The sequence below is a fragment of the Mus musculus genome, chromosome 1, assembly GCF_000001635.26.
Source record: "Mus musculus strain C57BL/6J chromosome 1, GRCm38.p6 C57BL/6J".
Lineage (NCBI taxonomy): Eukaryota > Metazoa > Chordata > Mammalia > Rodentia > Muridae > Mus > Mus musculus.
In genome coordinates, this window is record NC_000067.6 from 3780077 (window position 1) to 3789559 (window position 9483).

Here is a 9483-nt window from a genome sequence, read left to right on the forward strand (position 1 = left end):
CCCACCCACTCCCCCTTTTTGGCCCTGGCGTTACCCTGTACTGGGGCATATAAAGTTCGAAAGTCCAATGGGCCTCTCTTTCCAGTGATGGCCAACTAGGCCATCTTTTGATACATATGCAGCTAGAGTCAAGAGCTCGGGGTACTGGTTAGTTCATATTGTGAGAACACAAAGAAATCTTCCTGCTCAGGTAAGATTCTGGCTTTATCTTGGGCCCTAGATGTTTTGTCTTGGTGTCTGCTAGAGTAGTGGAGTAAGTTGGAAGTCAGGAACCTGACATGTGGGCAGCGTCCCAGTTTTGAAATGAATTTGCCATGTCACCTCGATACAAAAAACTGCTTCCTTAACTGGGTGTGCAGGAAAAAGAAGAAATATCTCACAGTAAAAGTCCAAGCATAGCATATCTCAAAAAGGGCTTGTGTAGGAAATCTCACACCAAATTTTAAATTACATTAAAAAAAAAGAAGCCATGATCCATGACAGAACCTTTGGATGCCAACCCAAGGCTTTTGAGCTAGATCATATAGGCAGCATTTTCTAGTTCTCTGACTTGGTTTCTCTGGTGCCCAAGGGTGATGAGGGATGTAAAGACAGAGCATCTTGCCAAGTATAATTCAGTTATGCATTACTGGATGTGTTTGGCATGGAAAAAGGAAGGAAGACAGAGAAAGAGACAGGGGCACGGGAAGTAGGGGAGGGACACACACACAGAGATTTGTTCCAATTTTCCTAATTCTAAAATAAAAATCAAATGAATTTCAGTTTAATTAAAATTTAATCCAGAAATAAGAGACAGTTCTGGGAATTTTTAAACATACAAAATGTGTAGTGAGGAACATGTCCATTAGACGGCATTGGCCTCCAGAGTCATTTATCATCCTCAGTGCAGTGAAAGACATACCGATCAGACAGTTTCTCTTAATGGCTACTCAGTAGGGCTCGATCCATCTGTCTCCATTAAGAGGAAGAGGAAGTATTTTATTTATAGAACCACTAAAAGTATGTACCATTGCTTTCCTCTGTGTTTTAAAATAATGAAGAACAAAGATCTGTGGCTTCCCAAACTCTTCATCTCAAGTAGCATTTCACCAATTGTTCCCAAGTGAAAGGGATGAGAACTGAGAAGACAATTATCAAACTTATCTCCTGATGAGACCACTTCCTTCAGAAAAATCAACATGTCCTCCTCTAAATGGTCCCATGATAGTGGAACACAAATTTTATCCACAAAGGTGTATTGTCAAATCTGATTTTCAAAAACTGCTTTGAGCAGAGCTCAGGGATAGCCTGTGCATTTAATGCATACAAAGTCATGTACTTGATCCTTAACACTGTAAAAATTGTATCAAAACAAGATAATAACACAAATTATTTGGAGAACAATAGGATAGTACCAAGATAGCATAAATAAAACCATGCAACTACACTCATGGGCTTTTCAACAAGGAGTCAAAAGTATGTTGGAGCAAATGGTGCTGATGAATCTGGATATCCACATGCAAAAGAATGAAATTGTATCTCACACCCTGTACAAAAATCAACTCAAAATGGAACAAAGTTTTAATATGAAACCTCATGCCTTGAAACTACCAGAGGAAAATAGTGGGAGTCCTCTAAGACCTAGGTAATGGGGTTTCTAAATCAAAACATGGTATCTCAGAAAATAATAGCCAAAAAAATGGGGGTAATTGAGACTAGGATTACTTGAAATTATAATGCCTGTGCACAGCAAAGGAAACCATTAGAGTAAAATGACAATTTACACAATGAGAGAAAATCTGCTGGCTACTCAACAGGAGATGAACATTTAGAATAAATAAAGAATTCAAAAATATTGAGCCAAAGACCCCCATATTCCCCCAAAACTAATCAATAAATAGTGAATGAATTTAAAATGGGGCTTCACTGAACACTGAAGACTGTTCTAGGGGTGTTTAAATAAGACATCAGTATCACCTACCCTGAAGCCTAGGGAATATCACTTAGTGTGGGCAGAAAGACTTGTAAGAGTCAAGGGATGACAAAGAGTACTATGAAATACTATCATCTGGATATGGCACAGCCAGTGCAATTGCAACCCACAGTAGCTATGATCTTCTGTACAAGACCACACACACACATACACACACACACACACACACACACAGATGAAAAAGAAAGTACACTAATTGAGAAAGAAGAGGGGATCAGCAAAATTTAGAGGGACATAGGAGAACATAATGAGGAGTAAATATGTACATTGTATATAGTATGACATTTTCTAAAATTTTCAAATTATTGAAAAAGGACAAATGACAAACATATGAAAAATGTTCAACATCCTCAGACATTAAGGAAATGCAAATCAAAAATAGATTGAAATTCTACCTTACCCCAGTCAGAACAGGTCTCATGAAGAGTCTAAACAACAAAACTACTGATAAAGGTGCCAAGAAAATATCCATTCTATACTAATGGTGCAGCCACCAGTCAGTGGGTCAGGTCTTCAGACAACTAGAAATAGGACTATCCAGCCAAACCACAGACATATAGGTGTGATCTATCCATTAAAAAGAATGAGATGATATTATTTTCAGGATAAACATGGAATTCGAAGATTTCATGTTAACCAAAGTCAACCAGGCCCTGAAAGAAAAGTATCATGTTTTCTCACATATGCATAAAATCACTTAACAGGAAAAAAAACAAAACATAGGGACTCAGTGGGAGAGATAGGATTGGGATGGATAGGATTAAAGCACTCTATATGTGTATCTCATAATACATCTCATTCTTTTATACAGTGAATGTGTGCTAATTAAAAATTCATTTTGAAATGATTATGCCTTCCACTAAATTGCAATGACATCACAGAGGGGCCGGTGGACTTTTTACACCATGTCTCACTGATTGCCAATCCTAAGAAAGTTCATATGGAAAGTTGAAAAAGGAGACTGGCTTAGGGTGTGTGCACAGTTTTACATTATGGTGCCACTAGGACAGAATCTTTGGTACTCCATAATTAACATGAAAAACTCTATCCCACAGAATTCTGCCTTTTGGTTCATTTTATAGTCTCAGAGATTCAAGGTGAGAAGAAAACCCAGTGTCTTTACCTCCATGTTGACCTTCAGGTGCCAATGTCCAGCCTCCAGTTAGGAGAAAGTATTGAGAAAGGAATGAATGGGAATGGTGAAGGAATGAAAGAGATGACATGGAGTTAATGGTGGGTGCAAACTGACACCACTGTCCTAAACTCAAGATGGCTCTTCAGATACATCTCTAGAAAGTTCTTAGATTTTCCATCTGTCTTAGTCAGGGTTTCTATTCCTGCACAAACATCTTGACCAAGAAGCAAGTTGGGAGGAAAAGATTTATTCAGCTTACACTTTTACATTGCTATTCATCACCAAAGATAGTCAGGACTGGAACTCAAGCAGGTCAGGGAGCAGGAGCTGATGCAGAGGCCATGGAGGGTTGTTACTCACTGGCTTGCTTCCCCTGGCTTGTTCAGCTTTCTTATAGAACTCAGCCCATACTACCCACTATGGGCTGGGCCCTCCCACTTTGATCAATAATTGAGAAAATGCCTTACAGCTCCATCTCATCGAGGCATTTCCTCAAGGGAAACTCCTCTCTCCATGATAACTCTAGCTTGTGTCAAGTTGACCCACAAAACTATCCAGTGCACCAATCAAAGTCAGAAAACCTGCTAGAAAAATTCTAAAAGAGTGGTAGTAGCTCTCTGGATAGTCCTTGGGTTTTTCCCACCAAATCAGAAAACCTGCTAGAAATATTCTAAAAGCTCTCTGGATAGCTCCTGGGTTTCCTGAACAAAGCCAGAAAACCTGCTAGAAAAAAATTCTAAGAGCTCTCTGAAAACTCATTAATTGCAGACCAAAATCTTACCTTTTATTTGCATAAGCTACTCCCTTAGGAATTTGAAGGCATATACCTCCAAGCCTGGACCTAAGTTCAATGTGTTTCAGGCTCACCTTGAACTCAGAATCTGCTTGCCTTTGTAAACACAAACAATAAGCTTAGCTGTGTGGGTTCCTGCTCTGGTACTCCTTCATTATTTGAACTATAAGTCTTGTAGTTTTTGTTTGTTTGTTTTGTTTTGTTTTGTCTCTGTTCTTTCGGGTCATTCAAATCACTAATACAATTCATAGTGAATTGATTTTTTTTTTAACTTTTAAAATTGGTATTTTATTTATTTACATTTCAAATGTTATCCCCCTTCCCGGTTTCCACTCTGCAAACCTCTTATCCTATCCCCCGACCCCATTACCCTGCTTCTATGAGGGTGCTCGATCACCCACCTACACACACCCACCTCACCATCTTAGCATTCCTCTACACTGGGGTACCAAGCCTTCACAGGACCAAGCACCTCCCCTTCCATTGATACCAAATAAGGTCCCTTCAGCTCCTTCAGTATTTCCCCTAACTGGTCCATTGGGGTTCTGTGCTCAGTCTGATGGTTGGCTGCAAGCATCCACATCTGTATTGGTCAGAATCTGGCAGAGCCTCTCAGGAGACAACTATATCAGGCTCCTGTCAGCAAGCGCTTCTTGGCATCTGCAATAGGGTGTGGGTTTGGTGTCTGCATGTGGGATAAATCCCCACCTTTCCTTCAGTCTCTCCTCCACTTTTTGTCCCTGTATTTCCTTCAGACAGGAGCAATTCTGGGTTAAAATTTTGGAGGTTGGTGGGTAGCCCCATCCCTCAACCCCTAAATATGGTCTCAACCAGTTCTCCCTCCCCTTTGTGGGGTGTTTTTATATTCTGTATAATTGAGAAATCCTGTTTATACATTCATGAACTCATGTTTTCCAAGTTATTTCCCACAGCCTTAAGAACTGTCCTGAAAGTCACAGCTTTTATTATTTTACTGAGGACCATTTTACATTCTTCCTTCTTAGACTCATGCTCTTCATGTGGTTTCTGATTTTGCAGGGAAGACATTTCTCTGATAACCTTGGCAACATTTCCAAAAAAGGAAAATAAGCAAAATGTGCACATTAATATGCAAACAAGCCCCATGCCCAAAGCAACCATCAGCACTTGTGAAGACACATGTCCTGCTGGCCCTGCTCCAGGGGTGGAAACCATGTCATACAGTCCCTTCCATGCCCATGCCAAACCAGGCATTCAAGTCTTAATGTCCTTTGCAATCTTCCCTCCAATGCCTGAGTGGGGTGTGTGTGTGTGTGTGTGTGTGTGTGTGTGTGTGTTGTCTTATTACCAGCATACAGGACTAGAGTGCTAGTCCTGTGGAGGAACTGGGGAAATTTATGTTCCTATAGTTTCTAAAACAGATACCCCTTATCTCTGTTGTACAACTAGCATTCGTGCCTTTGCAAGGTATATGTGTGTGCCTTTCAATAAAATTCCATGAAAAAAATAATAAAATGCCAGGTAAATGTTTTTATTATAAGAGCTGTGATAGTCAAAAATATTTTAAAGGAAATAAATGTATGTACTTTCCCCCATGCTTTGTGAAAGCACTCATTTGTGCCAGATGCAGCCATGAGGCATTCTTTCCACTATTCATGTGTCCACTTTGGAACAGATGCATTTGCTACAATTGATCTGGCTTAGAAAAATAATTTATCTCATCTGAAGCCCAAATTATTGTAGGAATAACTTAAGACCTGCAAGAAATGGTTATAATAAATAAAATGTGTATTTTACCTGGATCATGCACTCTGAATTTATTTTCATTTTTGAGTAGCCAGAAATATAAGCTGACTTTCTTGCAAGAGGCAATTTTTATAAGTTCTTAACAGCTGACATGTAACAGGGTACTGGGAGGTTGTGTGGCCCAGGTCTCACCTGTCTTGCATTATTGCTGTCTCCATGGCATTTCAAATATTTCGTTTTCCAGATATTTTAATTGAAAAGGAGATTGAAATCCAAATTCATGTTTTGGCCAAACACTATTTAAATGACAACGAATATGTGTATTCATTTGCGGTTAAATAGTTTTGTCCATTTTCATGTGGATTAAACTAAAAAGCCAATATATTTTCCACTTGGCTTTGCTCTCCTAGATAGTGTGAACATGCACACTACTTTGAAAAACTTCAGATCCAGACCCCTTGCTGTGTTTCATTTTATTTATTTATATATCACTTGAATCATCATGGTTTGGATGTGTCTGACTTTTGATATCAAAGTAACTTCTTAGAACAAGGCAAAATTGTGCACAATAACATGCAACCTTTTCTCTGATAATTCTGTAAGATGAGGTCCTGGAAGGCACCAGCCTGTGCTCCTGTAGTACACAAAGCACTTAGCACTACAGTTTGCAATATCTATTCTTAAGAATTCATTGTTAAGTTTATTTAAGATTTTGAATAACACACAGGGTATGCTTAATTTTCTATAAGGAGATGGCAATCATCTACTTCCTTCTAAAACTTTAAGATTAAATAAATAAAATTGGATGGCAATATGGATTACTAGCAATAGCAGCAGAGCAGATTAGGGTCTCCTACAGACAATACAATAAAGGCACCAAAAGATTCCATAATATCATAGAAAATTGTTAAAACCCACAAAGGGTGAGCATTTTGTTGTTTATAACTGTGAGGCCACCATGGGTCCTTTTGAGAATAGTCATCAAGCTTAACCAATAAATTCACAGAGTTCATCTTCTAAGGCTGTGCTAGTTAAAGAGGGTGAGATACAAGAATGATCTAACCACTCTGAGATGCTGCATTTTGTGATGTTTCATATACATAATAATACAACTAAACCTCATAATTTTTCTCAGTGAATATAGTTAAAACAATATGGGCTTTGTTGTAGTTGAAGTGAGTGAATTATTTTCTTTCTACAAATTCTTGCAACAAGTAAAATTCAAAACGGGAAAGTCAGTCCAATTCCTAGGCTTCAGCCTTGCCTGGTGTGTGGAAGCTAGCCAAAACTCTTGTGTTTGATTGATGCTAGAGATGGCTACAATGCAAGTACAAGCAACAATGATGCTTGGTTAAATCACAGCACTTCTAAAATGATTTTATAAAATTATGAACAAATATAACATTTTGTAAGGAAAACCAGGAATAAACAAACCACCTGCTTTTCAGTGTCACTATAAATACTTGGTTTTATTTCTGGGCAGTTCTGGGCCTTACTCAGTGCCTCCCTCACAGTCATTTCATGGTGCTAGTCAAATCTATTTCTCTTTTCACATCTAGTATTTGAATAGAGAACAAAGACAACTGTTTCTTTTAGTACAACTACCTGCCATAGGTTCCATCATGGTTCACAAGGACCAACTATATTCAGAAAGGTATGGCAAAACTTCACTCTGGAAAAAGTCACTGACCCTTGAGTGGAGCTGAGTCTCTGGGAGATGAACTTGAAAACTTGTGCCAAGAACGTTTTCAGGGCCTGGGTTTGTCGGCCTATACATAGGCACAGTTCCCCACCTTTCCCCCAAGTCAGAGTTTCTATGATTAATGCAAGAAGCTCTCATCATCAGAAACCTTAGAAGAGGTTCCATCTGTGCATCTGTGGCTCAATCTTACAGTGTGCAAGTCCTGTGTTGTCTGAAACAGAGAAAGAAACCCCGAGAGTTGGGGTTTTCCATCTAAACTTCATTCTAAGGGTCACTTCATTTTGAATCACTGATTCAGAATAACTATATGACTTATTGACAGGGTAAAGGAAGGGGAAATGAAAAAGAAAATATTAATTAAATATCACTCTGTATATTTTAATTATTTATCTTCACAACATTCCACTGAGGTTGGTGTTTTTCTCTACTTTGCCAATGAATATAGACTCACAAAGTTTAAGTAATATACTGACATTTAAAAATCTAATGAGTGACACATGAAAAAGGAGAGACATATTACTCTTAACTACAGTTACTATACAAGTTGGTAGAGTACCTGGATGCATCCTTATAACCTTCATGAAACATACAGGTATCAAGTGCTTGCCAATGCATCTCAGTCTCTGAAAGTCACTGTTCTCATATCTACATCTGAGAATCATCTAAATAATTAGATGAAATGTGGAAATCATATAAGAAATGATGGATGAATCTTTAGTTGATAGACATGCTCAGCACCCTGATTTGCCATACATACATAGTGCATATGTGCATTTAACTATCACAGTGCAGTCTGGGGAGCAGCACAGTGGTAAGGTTCTTGCTATATTTGTATATGAGGATCTTAAACCATAGCATCCATGTTCAAAACAACAATAAAAACAAAAATGCAAGGCATGATGACTTTTGCCTATGATCTCAGAACTAAGGAGGTTATTGCCTCCTTTGGGGAATAGCCAGTCTAGCCAACTGGTGAGCTCCTGGGTTCAGTAAGAGATCCTGTCCCAAAACATGTTAAAGACTGATAGAGGATGTGGGCTGGGCTCTGCCTCTGTCCTTGGGGTATTGGGGGACTGTTGTGATCAGTAATGAAAGGAAAGAAGCTTGTCCTAAGGAGTACATTTGCATGATCTGAGTGAGGATGCAGGAGGAAACCTTCTCTAGGACAGTTTTCAATGTTACAGCTCTCTCCCTCTCTCCCTCTCTCCCTCTCTCCCTCTCTCCCTCTCTCTCTCTCTCTCTCTCTCTCTCTCTCTCTCTCTATTATGCAGTGAAACAGCACTCTTATTTCAGGGTGGACAAGGGCTATATAAACCTTGGGGCAAGGCTTGGGGTTTTTGAGTCGAGTGTACATCATTTGCTGGGGCTAAAGAGCTGGGGATGCTTCATTTACATGAAGTGGATTTCTAGGTGCTTAAAATCTATAATTGGGCCATGAAACTACCTCAGGAAGGATGGAGGAGGTGGTTCACTGGCATGCAGGCCTGGTACAAAGAAGGGAACAATCCTTACTCCTGCCAGTCTCAAGTTGAGAATGTGGAGGTTTTGGACACATCTCAGCCTTACTCTTGCTTCAGGTCAGCTCTCTTGCTCACATGGCTCATTTGCCCCACAAGAAGAAGACACAGGAGACCAGCCTCTGGCCTCCACAAATTTAAACATCTACCCATTTGCACATGCACCCATGTGTACATGCGTGTAATACATGCAGAGAAATAAAACTAAATTAAAAATAATAAATATCACATTGTATTCCATAAAACATTTAAATAGATTAACAAAATTAAGGTCTAAACATCTGCTGCTGTAGCACCATCATATTATTTATCATAGAACATATTTAAAGCTGAGCCTTGAAGATGCTGGACCTAGGAGAAGTTGAGAGGTTTGACCAGTGTGCTGTGGCTCTAGGTCTCTAAGGGCTGTTTGCCTGACTCCGAGCTCATTCTGTTCACCTGCTTATTGTTATGCCCCAGTGACAATTGCAGTAATAAATTATTGTAATCAAATGTCAAGGATAGACTATGTGAGTTGTGTGAAACAGCTCATCTTCATTTGAAAGCCATCATCATCCATTAAAAGTGAATTTGAGGTACATTGCTAGTAAAGTGTAAGGAGGAATCAGGAAAACTTTCATTGCTCTGTCTCTTCAAAGG

General features: G+C 39.2%; 1 pseudogene; it reads right to left on the reverse strand.

The window, feature by feature from the left end:
- Positions 1–3799: 3799 nt before the first annotated feature.
- Positions 3800–3857, reverse strand: Gm27396 (annotated as a pseudogene).
- Between the last annotated feature and the right edge of the window lie 5626 nt (positions 3858–9483).